We start from the raw sequence: 17,480 nt of genomic DNA on the forward strand, positions 1-17,480 counted from the left end.
TTGGGCTTCTTTGAGGAATTTCACACAACGGGCTGGTAACTGCGGGCTCACACCAGTCAGACATGCGAAGATAGCCATGTTGCATTGTCTTATGCCAAGATTACGAAACAAGGGTTTCAGCCAGAAGCATGTAACATTTTTCAAAATTGGGCAGACAAATTATGTGGGCGAGACTTTCCTTCTTAAAGTTACATAGACGGCACTGCTGCTCAGTAGGCCTTGTTAATCTTCCAAATATGTAAGCTTTTAGAGAAATTAAGCTGCATTTCAGTCTCAACAGGTCTTTCTTAACTGACAGCTTCATATGGGAGGCTAACTACATGGCCCTCCCTGGCTCTTGATACAGTGAGTAACATAAACTGGCGTGAGCTTTACGGGACAGTCTTTGAATGACCCTAACCCTTTATTGTGACAGCTATTTTGCAGAGAGCTTCGAGGTTAAGTTAAGCACTGCAATGTTGGGCGCCTCCAGGGCATCCATTGCTTCCCTCGAGTAGGGGTCCCATGTAACCCAGGTCCAGAAATGTTCTGAGGGGGTGGTGGTGGTGAAGATGGCAGATTTATCATGTGCACTTGTTAGTGATTGGAGAAATTCTACTATCCAATCCTAACTATTTTCTTACAGTCCTTCCTACCTCTTCTTGTAGCACTTGACTTTGCTTTACTATAAAATTACCCAGGAGATCCGTTTCAAGATGGCAGAACCCAGCTACTACCAAGCAGGGCTTTCTTCAGCTCCCTATCCATTTATCTATTTGGATGAGTTTTCTTCACATCTAACAGGGTTAAAACTTGCTCTCTGTGAATGTACTTGTGAGGTCCTCCCTGGCACCTCCTGGTCAAAAGAGACCGTGCTAAGGCTGCACTTTGTCCTGCCAACTGTTTCTGTCCACTCCCAGATAGCTAATCCTTGTTAAGTTGTCAGCAGTGGGCACTCATTTGCTCTTCCTGGGCTGAGAGGCAGGATATTGTCCCAGGGCCAGATATATTAACTTTCCAAACCAAGAATATGTATTCCAGATCTCAAAGTGTGATGAATGCAGTGCTGTTTCTGGCAGCCTAAAGTACATTTTTACAGTTTCTTTCCAATTTGCATTATCAATAATCTGATTCCACCATTGAATTTGTTTTTGAAAATTAAGTAGGAATAACCTTAAAACTTGTTCCCTTGTGGAGATAAGAAATAAATATTTTAATCCCATTTGTGCCTGTGGAAGGAAAGGTCTAGGAAGACCTGCACATGGACATGGCTTTCGGGTTTTATTTCACTGTGAAAGAACACTAACTCAGATACATAGTGTGCCATCTTTTTAGATATTAGCAACCTGACGTGGGCTTACTAGGCACACTTTAGGGGTACACTTAGAATATTTAAAAATAGGCTTTTCCTTCATGGCAAAGACATTTTTCTCTCACAAGTGTCACAGCACTGCTTTGCAATTGCAGCCCAACTTATGCACCATTGTTCTTCTGTCAGGCATATATTTTTGTCATAAATGTGGGTGATACAAATACACACTACATAACCAATCACACATAATAATTAGCCTTCACAATAAAAAGGCATTTCTGCTCCATCTACAATGGTCTTATTGGGCAGTTAAATAGACCAATTGGATGAAGGTAAGTTTTACCACTCTCATTTAGGGCCAGAGCGCACACACAACTGTGGCACGTTTTAATTTATTTTAATATATATATTCTTTATTGATTTTCACAGAAACAAGCCATGCAGGCGAAATCCACTACTGATGCGCATACCCCCAATAATTGAAGGAATGTCTACGATCAACAAGGAAAATTCCCGAACGCCCTACCCTTCACTCCCACATCATTCTCACAATCTTTATTTATGGAATAACAAACATTTTCCTGTGACTTGACTTGTCTACAACCCAGGGAGCACCCCGAACCCGGAGACCCCATGGAGCATTCAGGCAGTCACAGGTCCCCTTCTATACTATCCGGGCGAGACCCTAATCCCTCCCTCAGTCTGTCAGTCCAGCATACCACATACCAGTGTGCAGTAAGGGTATCACTCCATACCCCCATCTGACAAAGCTTCCAGTTCCCTATCATTGTCCTATGCACTCCGCAGGTCTGCTAATCTTGTCGCTCAAGCGGCCAAATCATCCTCCACTTTCTCATCCCTCCTGACATGCTTCAGGCGTACTTCATCCGCTACAGCACACTCCGATACATCCCAAAGCCAATTTTTGTACTGTGGGATAGGGAGGGGGGAAGCAGCATCCAACTATTTTATGGCGAATCAGTATTTAGACAGGAGGAGACCTATTAAAAGGAATTTACTACTTAGAATTTTACCCTCTGGGAATGGCACCAGACCCAGCAGCACCACCTGTGGGGTAGGCTGCTAATTCCACCCGGTTGCTGCATTAAGGCCGTCCTCCATTGTTGTCCAGTATGGTACTATAACTGCGGCAGTCTCCCATTACATGAATAAAGACTGCTGCTGGGTCTCCACATCTACTGCACCTATCTGGTCTGTGTTTATAAATGTATTGTAACATTTTTGGTGAAAGGTAAGTTTGGAGGATAAACATGCATTGGATTAACTGAAACCTGGCATTCGAGCTGACGGATTGTACCCCTGCGTGGATTTTCTTCCATTGTTGGGCCATTAGGAATGTCCCCAGAACTCTCCTCAACTTTACAGAGACCTTTGGTATCAGCGGTTGACTATCATCACAAAGTGCTCAGTACATATGGGATATTGACTCCATTTTTGTAACAACATCACCACTGCATTCTGGGCAAAGTGTTTTAGGTCCCAGTTCAGCAGGTCTCGAGCATACGGTGTGCGCCGTAACACCTTCTTGACCATCATTTTCCAAATTCGACACACCTGCCCTACTATGTAGGGTGTATCTGGCGGCACCCGTCTCCCTCCCATAAGTAGAGTAGGTAGGAACTGGTTCCCATGGGATCCCTTTAGCAACTGCCTTTCCTAATTATCATCCTGATCTAGCCAGTGTATAGTGTGCTGCAGATGTGCCGCCGTATAGTAGCGCTCTATATGGGAAATCTCAATGCTCCCCTTTCCCAAGTTTACGTAAGCCAACTCTTTTTCGCTTGTTAGCCCTAAGGAGATCCAGGAGCAGATGATCCAATTCCAGGAAGTAGTGCCTATGGATGTCATAGGGTGTATTTTGTAATGCATACAAGCAACGAGTGAGCACTACAATTTTTTAGTTGCCGCCCAGTCCATCAGGGACAAAGGAAGATTCTTCCAAAACCGAATGGATGCCTGGAGTCCCTTCAGCACTCGTCCAAAATGAAGATCTAGAAATGTGTGTTCTGAATGGGCCAATTGGATTCTGAGATACTGGATCCCTTCCAACACACTCGAGGACGGGCCTGAAGTGTCGTCCCCTCCCCTTGCCCCAGGGGGAAAAACAGGGATTTCACAGTATTAATTTTCTGCCCCGAAGTGCCTCTAAACCAGTTCAGGATATTTAGTAATACAGGGACTGAGTATTCCGGAGTCCAGAGATATGCTAGGAAATCTTCTGTATACAGGGCACCACATAGGTGATATTTTCCACCCTAATGTCCCATGGGTTTAGTACTGTCTGCATCCACTCCTCCAAGGGCTCCATAGCCAAGGTAAACTGAAGTGGTGCATGGGACAACCCTGATGCGTAAAATTAGATAACGAACATTTACTGGAAATCTGTCTCCCTGGCTCCTGGGTTAGTGTAGAACATCTTGATCCAGGCGATCTAACAGGGACCTATGCCCACTTTCCTCAAAGCCTCCTAGAGATATTTCCAGGTTACAGAATCGAAAGCCTTCTTGATATCCAAAAGAGCAAGGGCTCAGTCTTTAGCACCCTGTTGCGATGCATGATATACCTGCACCAAGCGGCAGTGATTATGCATTGTGCTCCTCTGTGGAATAAAGCTGAACTGATAAGAGTGTATCAGTGCAGGCAGATATGGCAGCAAATGAGACCTCAGTATGCCACGGAGTACCTTTACATTCACATTCAGGAGTCAAATCAGTCTATAAGAGGAGGCATACACAGATATTTACCTGACTTTGGGACCAGAATTATCAGTTTCTCACGTTTGGAGTTAGGTAGAAAGCCTCGTTAAGGGGACTTCCTGGTATACCTCCAACAATTTCTCCGCCACCTGGGCCGTGTATTTTTGGTCAAACTCGGCGGGGTGGCCATCATTGCCCGTGGCTTGTGCGGTCTTCAATTTTTTTTATAGGAGTCAAAACATCCTCTCTGGCAATAGGCTTCTCCAGCTCCTCCATGCATTCTGCAGACAAGCGTGGCAAGTCCATCTCAGCTATTCCCCCTCCCCCCCCCCCCCAACATCTATATATACTGCACTGAGGTTAAGCTGAAAAAATTTTGTTAATGGGTGCCTGGGAATAGACCAAGGAGCCCTCCTGATGCCGCAGTACTGGATGTGGACCCTCCTGTTGTTTGAGTAACCGGGCTAACATCACTCCCGTTTTATCCCCTTCAGCATGCAATCTCTGGCGGAAGCTGTGTGTGTGTGTTTCTCCAGCCTGCGCAATTCATCTAGTAGCTCCTAACGCGTTTGTCCCCAGTCCGCGAGACTTGACAGCTGTTGCTCAAGAATGCTTAAATGACCCTCCCAACGGCTCAAGTCCTGCTCCAATTGTTTGTTAATGCCATATGTCGTTTTGAGGGAAACGCCCCCAATGACCACTTTCATAGCTTCCCCAATTTTCTGTAAAAGAATGTGATAGTTCCGCTCCCACCACCATCGCGATTGTAGGGGGTAAGGGGGGAGAATATCAGTCAGGGCCTCCGCCCTAGGGTGCCAGAGTGGACACGCCGGCCAGTCATATCCCTACGCAAGCTTAACAGAAACGGAGAATGGTCCAATAGATAGCAGGCCAAATAGGATATGTCATTTACTTCCTGCACCAGAGTGGGTGTTGGAAAACAATAGTCCAACCTTCTATATGTTCCATTTGCAGGTGTGTGACAGGAATATAGTCTGGTTGTAGGGTGTCTGTCCCTCCAAACATCGGTGAAGTTCAGACCCTGCATCATACCAAGGAGCGCCTGTGTCATGTTAGGCTTTGTGTGCCCTAGGTGGAGCCCTGCTAGCCACCCACAATTGCCATTCCCTGCCATAAAAGTGTCCACTGCTCAGTAGGGTGCCGCTGCCGTGACCTCCTGATATTAAGTACCACTATTAACATTAGGAGCTTATACATTTCTCAAGGACAGAGCCCGCCTATCCAATGTGCCGGGTAGAGTTACATAGTGGCATTCTGAGCCTAATACATGGCCCTTCTGACAAAAGGGAGTCCCTAGTGCCACCCAAATGAATGCCCCGGGGCATAACCTGAGTATGATGTTGCATACGTTTGACGCATCCATCTCTTGCGGAGACTAGAGAGAAAGTCACCCCACGTATGTGTTTCCTGTAAAAACACAATGGCATTTTAAGTACCCATACTCTCGACAACGCTTCTCCAGGTAGGCCAAACCTCATGCATTCCAAGTCATAATTTAAACCCATCAGCCATCATTTCAGTCAAGCTCAAGTGAAGCTTCGCCAGTTCCCACCAAGGCTGACCATCCTTTTCTAGTGTACCAAGCCACCATAATAAAAAACACCGGACATGTACAGATGGAGATCAGCAATTCGAAATACAAACTGTAAAACTTCTCAGAACAAAATCCCCCTACCCCTTGGGCAGTAGCGCACACTAGCCCAGGCCTAAACTAGGCTGAGCATGAACTGCCATCCCCCACCCCTTCTCCTTATATTTTTTTAAACTTTAGAACATATTCAAAGCCGAGCTACTTAAAGCTATGTTCAAGCCTTTCACAACCCTCATGATGGCATCAACTATACACTGAAGGAGCATTTTTATATAGCAAGTCTCTTGTAGGATATATATATATAGATATATATATATATATATAGATATATATATATATATTCACTGAAAAAACCATAGGTTATAGACCATATATAGTTAGGAATTAGCATTTAAAAAACCTTATTTTACTCACACAAAACCATTGAAATTCCATATATAGTTAGTTGCACTAACTATATATCGCGCACCCGCAATCCACTGCTGATGATGTCACATATTACATCATTCATGACATGGTCAGTGACATCACTGATGACATCACTGATGACATCTCACTTGACATCAATGATCACATCACTGATGATATCATTCATGTGATAATACAATGCATCTCCTCACACTCTAATATAACCTCCGTTACACCCAGTGTTAAATAGAGAGTATCATTTTTGAAACCATTGACACACCAATACTAGTTACTACATACGCACTCACTGATTCCTATGTCTACACACACATTCACTCATACAATCATTCATACATACAATCACTCATCTTTACAACACTATCATATGCACTCATACACCTATACAGACACTCACACTCTGCCACTCATCCATGGAGTTACTCACACACCTAGTCAGTCCTGAAAAGAATCAATCACACTTCCATTTTCTCATCTATACAGTTAAACACAGAACACCTTACATTTTTGAAACATATACTAACACATAGTTACTCTCTTATAGAATCACTGATACAAGTACACATTGATCTGCACAGAGTCACACACCTCCCAGCCAGCCATACACACACTCAGTCTCCCATACAAATACTTGTGCAACCAATCAATAACCCATATAGCTACTTATATAGCTACTGATCAACACATGCAGCAGCTTGCACAACAACAGACATACTGATGCACACTTTTAGACAGTTTAGTCACTAACCCGTGCATTCAGTAAGACGCATTTAATCACTCACTCATACAGTCAATCACGCACCTACTAAAACCTTCATTCAGACACTTATACATCCACTCATTCTTCAATATGTAAAACATATTTAAACTTTACAGAAACACATAATCACTGGATGTTGTCATCAGTGATGTCATCAGTGATGTCACTGACCATGTCATGAATGATGTAATATGTGACATCATCAGCAGTGGATTGCGGGTGCGCGATATATAGTTAGTGCAACTAACTATATATGGAATTTCAATGGTTTTGTGTGAGTAAAATAAGGTTTTTTAAATGCTAATTCCTAACTATATATGGTCTATAACCTATGGTTTTTTCAGTGAATTTTCAAGGTTTTGTAAATGCTAATTCCTAACTATATATGGTCTATAACCTATGGTTTTTTCAGTGAATTTCATTGGTTTTTTAACAGCTAATATCTGTAGCTGTAAAATGTATTCTTCTTTAAATCCAAAAATATATTTTATATGTTTATTAATAACTTTTTTTTTAAATATTTTTTTTTCTTCGTTCCCGCTTCGCGAATCGGGAAGCTTCCCGTTAGCTGACCTTGATGCCGCGAAATAGACCGCGAGCCGGTAAACGTTTCTTTACCGCAAGTGCCGCGTTAGAAAACAACATCGTGACGCCTCCCGTCCGCATGACGTTCCACGTTGTCGCGTGATACGTCATATGACGTGCTACGTTAGCGAACTGGTACGCGAAGCGAGTGCCAAAGCGCAGGTTTCTGGAAGCAAACCGGGAGGCCCTGCAAAGCGCTTAACGTAAACACAGCAAGTCATGTGACTTGGTAATAACACTTTTCATTGGTTCATTTCACTTTTGGTTTCCTAATGATGTAAGACTAGGTCATATAATCTAAAATGAACACTTTTGATTGGTTGAGAACTCTTGTTTTTCCCAAATGATGAAAATCCCTCCTTCTTTCCTCACTCTGACTTTCATCATTGTGAGAGAAAGACCCTTTGTGATCACTGAGCAATGGCTTCTTTAGTAGCTTCAGCTGGTGCTTCCCCACCACCTCCACCACATCCAAGGAAGAGTGGACCACCTGCTCAAGTTGTAATTCAACAAGAAGAAGAAGAAGAGGAACAGGAGGACGAGCACGAAGAGAGGCAGTTTTTGCCTGAGCAGCCCAAGACGTCTCACCGGAAAGAAAACTTCATTTGGCAATTTTTTAAAATTCCCAAAGGTCAGAAAAAAGTAAATGCAGGATACGTTACTTGCCTTATATGTCAAGATAGACTGTCCAGAGGGACCGACAAAAAATACAGTTTCGGAAACTACACAATGCATCGCCATATGACTAGGTGGCATCCTAACAACTACAGTGCTGCACAGTTTCGGAACGACCTAGATAATCTCCCTATTATGGCCAGAAGATCTGTTGTACCGGAAGTAACGGGACCAGAGGGCAGGGAGATGGTGCCAAATATACAAATGAGATTTGGTGAAGTAAAACACACCTGCGTATTTTGCGATGGATTCATTTCCTACGGAGAAAGAAGCATCACTCTGATCAACAGAGCTATTGACTATCATATGCAAGTTTGTCCGAAACGCCCAAAATAATAAATACTTCTTTTTTTTGTTTTGTTGCTCCTGTTGAGCCCTTTACAATGAATCGTTTTCATTGCCCCCTCCAAGAAAAACCCAAAAAAATATAAAACTGTTCCGAAAAATTCAAAAACATTAAAAAAATGTTCAGAAAAATAAAAAAAAAAGTTCTTTTCAGAACTACCTCCCCGTTATTAAAAAATTGGTACAATATTTGGAACTGTGCCAACCTCTATTTCTCTTAGTTCGCTTCCTAGTTCGCTCGCTGGTACGCGAACTGGAAGCGAACCAAAAACAGTAAGTATAAGGGAAGGAAACACACACTTATGTTAAAAGAAAGACAGCTATAGGGGAGTAAACTAGAGATACTATTACCCATAATCCACTACTGATGATGTCACATATTACATCATTCATGACATGCTCAGTGACATCATCAGCAGAGGATTGCGGGTTTTTTGGCAACATGCCTTATCCACGGTTTAATAACGCTGCCTTTTGCTTTATATAAGTTTTCAAATTGTATGAAATATATACCAATAGGTCTTTATGAACCTTTAGGTAGTGCTTTTGTTCATGAGGTCTGGTCGCTTCCATACACATACAGATGTTTCAAAGATGATCAAGAAGTTTATCTGAATGGAGAGGAATGCACTGAGACGCCAGATCATTCACTAATGTGTAGGCACATACAGTTACACGATTCATGCAACAAACACCGACCAAATATGGCTTGCGTGTTGCAAGGCACGCCAGTTCCTGCTATCATCCCCACGTTCAAGTTGTTGGAAAATGGTAGTTATTTGATGCTCAATAATGAAGATTGTTCTGAGTTAATTAAAAGTATTCCTTTTATCGTAACAGTAAGTGAACGGGTTATTTGCTGCAGAAATGTTCTATTTCCTCCCACACATGAACATAGGGAGTTTTCAATCTGGCCACAAATACCAACCTTGGGACACGTTTCAACGGCATGACAAGAATAAGAGCTCTTTTGTCTCAGAGAGAGGTGGCCTTGAGTTCGGCCCGTGAAACTTTCGTACTTCACATAGCGAACACCCGTACACAGATTTGCCTTTCAATTTCAGCAACATGTTTCCGACTATCTTTAACGCATCCTCCACAAAATCCCTGGCACACTTTTTTAAAGTTGTTACCAGTGGTCTCGTGACTTCATTTGAGAAAATCTTTGGAGTCATCCCTGCTCCCTTTCATTCCATTTTCTCCACTCTGGTTCGTGGATTGCATTTTTACTTGCATTACCAGCGGACGCTCTTGTGCTTTTTTACATTTTTAAATATGGATGTCCCTCCTATGCAACCTCCGACCCTGCAGCTGCTGACACTGTTCCGCAATCGCATGCTAGAATATTATGGCACAATGCCGTTGGCGATATTAAGCACGGCATATGGATTATCTTTTCGGTTCTCCTACTTCACCTGTGTCCAGCCTGTATTTCACTGCCTGACCTGTGATTTCGATTGGGCCATTGATTTGTGTCTCTGCGGACCGGTTTCTCCTGACGTCGACTTTAATCAGCTGATGACTCCTATCATTACTCACGAGTTGATTTGTCCTGGCGAAAGGATTATGGCTGTGGCATTGATGCATGGACTACTTGGTCCCTGGAATTTACTGGCGGCAGCACAGTCTTTCTTGGAACACAGCTTTCTTGAAAACCCACCGAGCTGTCCTCTGATGGTGATAGAGGATCCGGTGCTGGGAGAGCACGTATGTTCTTTTCCGCTTTTAAATTGGATGGCTGAACTGTTTTCGGATGAAGACGGTGACTTCCTGTTGGAGGCTGTTGCAGCTTATTTTGCATACACAGTTATGTCATAGACCTTTTTCATGTTTCATATGCTGAGTACTAGAATTTCATTGACAATTCATTGACTTAATTGTCAAGTTTTTATTATTTACCTTGCCTATTGGCTTAAGACTCGATAAAGTACTTGGCTGTTTTATTTTTCTTTAGCATTGAATTTTCCTAGTTTTTAATGCTTTACCTTGCGGACCGTCCACATATAAACTTGCAATCTGCTCTCATGAGATGGCACTTCTATTATCTTATTCAGTTCGTTTCCGGATCATGAGGAGGTGTCATCTAGGTCCTGGATATCTTTACACCGTGTTAAGTTAGCATGGGCTCATTACCGGTTTAAACGCCATTTTTCCTTTTTTGCAACTTCTGCACACGACATTTAGTTGTTGCTTTAGCTTTCCACCTAGTAGTTCATCGTGGTTTACATGAGAATAATATGTTATTGGTCTACTATCTGCTTTACTTGTTAAACTATATCTGTACAGCGAGTGCTAAAGTTTCAAGAACAACACGATACAGAATTGTTATGAGGTCTGATCTCCACGACTTCATACTCATAACATAAGTGCAACTTCTGCCAATTCTGGGCATGAGGCGGGTTTTATATTGCTTTGCCGAACACACATACACAACAGTTGATGCGGTTCACATGAAGAGAGAGCTGGTGTATGCTGATGTGATTCCTTCAAATCTAAGACACTAAAGTATGGGCACGCCCTAAACCAACACAAAGAGACCTTCTTAGCAAATAATATAATATGTGTATTAGGGAGGGTGAGATATAAGCAGCCGCGGGCCGTGGAGGGAGTTACGGTGAGGCAGGGAGGCGGGGAGGGGGAGAAGCAGGGTGGAGCCCTCTCTACCTTGCCCCTCCCCCTCCCCGCCTCCCTGCCCCACCGTAACTCCCTCCACGGCCCGCGGCTGCTTATAAGTGTTGCTAACTCTTATTCATTTACAGCATGTTAACATACTGTCACCATTCGCTTTTTATGTACTAGTAACTATGCTGGTAATTTTGCTACTGATAATATGTGTACTTGTATTCTCCACCCTGCTTCTCCCCCTCCCCGCCTCCCTGCCTCACCGTAACTCCCTCCACGGCCCGCGGCTGCTTATAAGTGTTGCTAACTCTTATTCATTTACAGCATGTTAACATACTATCACCATTCACTTTTTATGTACTAGTAACTATGCTGGTAATTTTGCTACTGATAATATGTGTACTTTTATTATCTAAGGTACTACGCCTGAGAAGACGGCATTAGTAAATAAACATTTCAAATACACATGTGTTCTTCTTAACTCCATGTTCTGGTTTCTAAGAAATATATAACGACCGACTGTTCATGAGTTCCACGTATCCTGAGGTACTATAAGTTCATATTCTGGATTGTCTAAACATTGAGAGTTTGTTATATCCAATGTGACACTGTACCTAGCTTGCTAAATAGTTTTTGATTACTAACGTGAGTTTTGGGACACCCTAATTCGCCGAGGTTCCAATCCTCTGTCCACAGTTCTGTGTGAGAACAGAAACCCTGCGACAGGGGCACCCCCGACCCTTGCTGGACCTTCATCACACTTGCGATACAACTCCAGCAATGCGCCACCTTTACGGCACAGATACATCACGCATCTGTGCTGTTTTTGCCCCGTGATGCGCCGCATTGTAAATGCAGCACACCATAGGTGACGGAACAGCGGCACAGAATGACTAACACATCCCTGGTGATGCGCCAGTCATCATAAATCTATCCCTATGCTTCTTATCTTGTTAGAGATGAACCGCCATATGTATCATCAAAGTTATTTGCATTTCCTAAATAGCGAACTTTAAGGAATAAATAGCGATTCTTTACCATTCCTAGTTTGCGATGAGCTATTTGCTAATTAGCCGAATGTAGCCCAATGAAGCCCAATGTAGCCCAATGTAGCCCAAAGATGGCCGCCAGACACACAAAAAAACAAATGTAGCCCAAATATCAGCCAGATGTAGCCCAACTATAGCCCAGTGACAGAATGACCAATCAGCTTCGCAAACCTCCGTTACGCGAAGCGGAGCGCTGTTACAGATATATATCTTTTTTTGAACGTTAATTTCTCAAAATCCACTGGAGCACATATATTGAGACCTAGCAAAGGCACATCGGGCTACCAGTCCCTAATATTTTGCCAAGTTTCGTGCAAATCCATTCAGCCGTTCAATTATTATTTTTATTATTTTTTTTTGCCCCGCGGGGCCCTTTTAAAACCTCCACATCAAACCTAGGGGGTCAGCGAGGATCTACTATGCCCCCTTATAGTTATTTCCCCCTTTGTTTTGACCTCCTCTTGTCTCTCGATCCTACCGAGAGACAAGATGGCGGCCGCTACGGACTGTTTGGAATGTTGACAGACGCCGGAGAACCAATCAGCTTCGCTTCACAAAGCTCCGTTGCGCGAAAAGTCCGCGAACCAGAGCGCTAACCGGTCCGCTGTTACAGATATATATCTTTTTTAAAACGTTAATTTCTCAAAATCCACTGGAGCACATATATTGAGACCTACAAAAGGCACATCGGGCTACCAGTCCCTACAATTTTGCCAAGTTTCGTGCAAATCCATTCAGCCGTTCGGGCTAAAAGTGAGGCCAACCGCCCTATGGAAAACTCAATGTTAAAAACACGTTTTGGGACCCCCCTTTTTTCTCGGCCCCCACTGGACGAACCCCCCCCAAATTTTCAAGGGCTGCTCAGAAACAAAATGTGCCATTTTCCTGAAAATTTCAGCCAATTCCGTCCACAAACGCCAAAGTTATTAGACATAGAATTTTCAAAAAACCCATAGAGAAAAAATCCTAACTATATATACCTACTGGCGACCGCCAGTAGGTAATATCTATATATATATATATATATATATCTATATATATATATATATATTTTTTTTTTTTTACATTTAATCTATGACATTGAAGATTATAGGGTATATTTTGTTGTTTTTCACATTATTTTAATATTTGCTTTGAATGTGGAAATCTGTGATGTAAATACAGGGCATAGGAAAGGTAGATTTTGGGCCAGTTCGAAGGTAGCAGACTGTAGAGACTGAATACTTGTATACAAGTTAGTTAGCAACCAGGCTAACGTACTGCTCATAGTAGTCAGAGAAAATTTACCGCCTCCTCTTAAACACCAAGGGAAAGGAACAAAGGTCCACAAGTTCCAAATTGCATTTCAGCACAATTTCTGAGGTTCACTACCTTGAAGGTCTCCCATTCCACATCAGGATCCCCCACTAAGCTGGCTATTTTCTAAATATAATTTTACGAAAGTTTAATTGCATTTATCAAGAACAACAACGACATCTGAACATTACACTGACACAATCACAGGTCATCGATTTTTCAGTATTAGCCAATGCCATCATACGCTTGTCCCCCTCCCCCGCCCCCCAACTTGGGCACCCCACCCGCATATGCTACAACTCTATTTGCAATTGCAATCACTTACCAGCTGATCCTGTTCTCCCGAGTCCCACGTGCCCCAGACCTTCTCAAACGTCTTCTCGCTACCCCTTCCTTTATAGACCACCCGTCCTCCCACTGCTAGAGAGTTTGGGTCATCTCACAACTCCACTTCTGGGCAATGTCTTGCTTGGCCACTAGAAAACAGGGGTTCACTAGTAATTTTTTTATATTTGGTGAGATCCGATGGTGGCCATTTGATCAGTAGTGGGCCCCTCCAGGTGTCCACGCTATGGCATCTCCCATTGCTCCCTCCAAGGATCTTGTCACCCTTGCCCAGAAATGTTGTATGTGCGGACAATGCCACCAGATATGGATGAATGTGCCTTCCGGACCACATGTCCGGAGGCACATGGCTGCGCCTGCCTTCCCAATCTTACACAGTAATGTCCTGGTGTAAAATGTTCTGTATAGGAGTTTCAGTTGGATTAGCCTATAGCTGGCCTTGATTGGTCCCTCAGCCGGGAAGCCTTGGGCATCTTGCCAGTCCTCACCATCTATTTCCACTATGTCCAACTCTCTGAGGTGTGCCAGTGTCCCCTGAGTGTTTCGAACCAGCATGCCAGACATCAGGGAGAGGAGTTTACACATGATTCGTTCGGACAACAGTCTACTCTCCCATGGAGACTCTTCTTGAGTCTCTTCATTCTTAGCAATGCTGTGTGTGAGTGCGTGGGTAACTGCCTGTATTTTAGCCATTCTGTAGATCTGGTAAGAGAACCGCACCATTAGCATCCCTTATGTCCACCAGTGTGGTTATACCTATCCCACCCCCTCCAGTTTAAAGCAAATCCTAAGAGTTCCCAAAGTATCTGGAATATCTCCCTATCTGGGTCAGGGAGTCATCTGTACGAGTCAGGTAAAAAAGTGAGTCGTCTGCATACAATCACATTTGCTATTCCCCCCTCCAGCTCCAGCCAGATTCTGGCATGGACTCTCACTAGCGCTGCCAAAGGTTTCATCTCTAGGGCGAATAACATCGTCAAGAGAGGGCAGCCCTGTCGCGTGCCCCCCGCCGATGCAGAACTCCTCCAAGAGGCAGCCGTTAACCTATGTCCTGGCTGAGGGTACCACATATAGTAGTTTAAACCATTTGATGTAACGTGGTCCTCCATTCTTTCGAGGAGCAAGAACAGGAATGGCCATTCCACTGCACTGAGCTTGCGTTGAGATCCATGTAGAGTTTTGGATGGATTCCATGATTACACCTTTAAGCAGAGTCTGTTGCATGCTCCAGTCATGATTCTATTATAGTGTACTCTTCAATACAGCAACAGTAACTGGGGCTTGTGGTCGATCATAGAGGATCTTACTCTATGCTGGCGCCATTTCACCTTTCTCCCTGCCGAGCAGGAATGTAGACAGTCTATTTTGTACACTGTGCATAGACTAATAAGAGTTTTCCATATCATGAGGGTTCAGGGAATTCCACTCACCATGTAGAGATAGGTTCTCAACATAGATCTCTGGGCAGGCGAATTTTTATTGGACAAAGGGAAATGCATCAAGGTGAAGGACAAGTAGACAGACTGGGCAAAAATGCAGTTGAAGTCAACTCCATCCTCCCTCCACAAGGAGAATGCATGCTTATGCTGGTGGCAAGCCCTGGTAGCACGTTCACACCTCTCAAGAAGCGATTCAGCTCTTGGATGACCGTAGAAAGCTCATGCAAATGGGCTTCTAGAGCCTTTAGGCAGGTAAAAGGTGATGTTTTAAAAAGTACTTTTTCCAAATATATATATAGTACAAATCAGACTTTGCCAAAGAGTTGGACCAGATACATTAAAATCCGAGAATGAACTCTTTAGCTGGTTTCTAAGTGGAGGTAAAATTATTTAATTGTAATATTATATTGCAATGCTTTCCCATGGATCTGTAACCCTGCTACAGTAAACATTGCTTTTGAGGCCTTGTCACTGCAATGACATGTTTTACATTAAACCCTTGCATGTCCTACTTTTCAGTACCATGCACCCTTCCTTATTGGGCATTAAGGCCTACTTAGGCATGACTTACTAATATTTAAAAGGATGGGTTAGGCCAGTCACAGGAGGTTATTTTGAAATGTTCAAATTGCAGTTTTAAAAACTGCATAAACAGGTTAAAGTAGTAGGCCTGCAGTCATGTTTTGCACTGCCACTCTAGTGGTCTCACAATGTGTGCTGAAGTAACTTGCAGGCCTTGGGCACACTTTGTACCATATACTAGAGACTTAAGGGTACGTTAACTATGCCACGTGTTTTAGATGCAGAGCACATACATGGAGCACTGGATAGCAGTCCAAAACCCAGAAATATTTTCTAGAAAAAGTGGGAGTGACCATGCAAAAATGGGCATTTTCCTACAGTGCTTATTCCTGGTTAGTAATTCTTCAGGTTCAGCCATGTGTAACAGAATATCATCTGCATACAACAAGATCTGTTTGTCCCTCCCTGTGTTCACTGTCCTCCTGAAATTGAGCATAACACAATATCCATTCTGCTAATGGTTCTGTTGTCGATGTGAATACGATGGGATGCTGTATCCCCCACGAGATGGGAAAGGTTTTGAAATGAGTCCCAATAACCCTCACCTTGCCCATCAGTCTATTATACCACAATCTAGTCTGAGATGAGGTTGGGTCCAAATTCCACTTTCTTCAGGATTCATAGGTGGCCATTCTATTGAGTCAAATGATTTATTGGCTTATAATGATTCAAATTGTGATTGGTTCTTTCACCTTAGTAGCAGAAGCTATCTTATTGTAAATAGTAGGTTCAGATTGAGTCAGGTGACTCCTTAGGGCATAATTCCTAAATGTTCAGGGTGTATCAGTTTGGTTAATAGTGGTATCAACTTGTTGGCTACAATTTTGACCAGTATTTTTGTTTCCCCTTATCATAGAAATGGGTCAGTAAGATGCACAAGCATCTTACTGATGCACTTCCCTTTTTTATACATCAGGGTTGACATCGTAGTTCTGCAAGACATCGATAGACCTAACTCCTTGTGTGATAGTAAGAGCATGTTAGGCTGTTAGGTCCTGGCGTTTTGTTAGATTGTAGCTGGCTATGCCCTGCTTGACCTCTTAAGTGGTTCACTTCTCCTTGAGTGCCAGCATGCTCTTGGTCTAGAAGACTGTGTTTGCTGGGGGGACCATTGTCATTAAGTTAATTTAGTTTTTCTCATGGCGAGTCTTAAGTTATTGGGTATCTGGGCCCCTCTACCTCGATATGTGCATTCAGGCAACTGTAGCAGCTCCAGTGGTGCTCTTGCACACTAATCAAGTCACTGTTTAGGACTGGGGTGTAATGAAGGCAGAAGTGCAGTCCATTAAATGGGTATGTGATTTTGCCAGTGAGAATGCGCTCTCCTGTTTTTTTCTGCTTATGCACCATCACGTGACGAGTTAAGCTTGTTTTTCAAGCCCAAGTAATTGTGATGCCTTTAATGCTGAATATAGCATCCAATGTGTTAGTCTTATATCAGGGCAAATCGGGTGTGCCTGCTTTCCATTTCCACTCAAACCATTCAGTGTGTGTCCAATGGGGCATCCAGTGATATGTACCCACTTCACATCTCAGTTCACAGGGTAAAGGCATTGACACCACCTTCAGCCATCTAGCTGCTGGGGGAGGGCTTGGTCTGTGCCCTGGACCGTGATATTGTCTTAATTCCTCTGCACTCTGCTGCTGATCTTGCCACCACTGCTGACCTTGGCCTACACCCAACAGTATGCCGCTGATATCGCGGCAGGGTCAGTGCCACCTTAGCGACAACAGTG

The 17,480-nt window shown here is 43.4% G+C and overlaps 1 protein-coding gene across 1 annotated transcript in view; it reads left to right on the forward strand.

Annotated features, from left to right (window-relative positions):
• Nucleotides 1-17,480, forward strand: part of CUL5 (cullin 5) — a 778,902-nt gene that overhangs the window by 114,129 nt on the left and 647,293 nt on the right. The gene's annotated exons all lie outside the window — the stretch shown is intronic.

The sequence above is a fragment of the Lissotriton helveticus genome, chromosome 8 (genome assembly GCF_964261635.1).
Source record: "Lissotriton helveticus chromosome 8, aLisHel1.1, whole genome shotgun sequence".
Taxonomy (NCBI): Eukaryota; Metazoa; Chordata; class Amphibia; order Caudata; family Salamandridae; genus Lissotriton; species Lissotriton helveticus.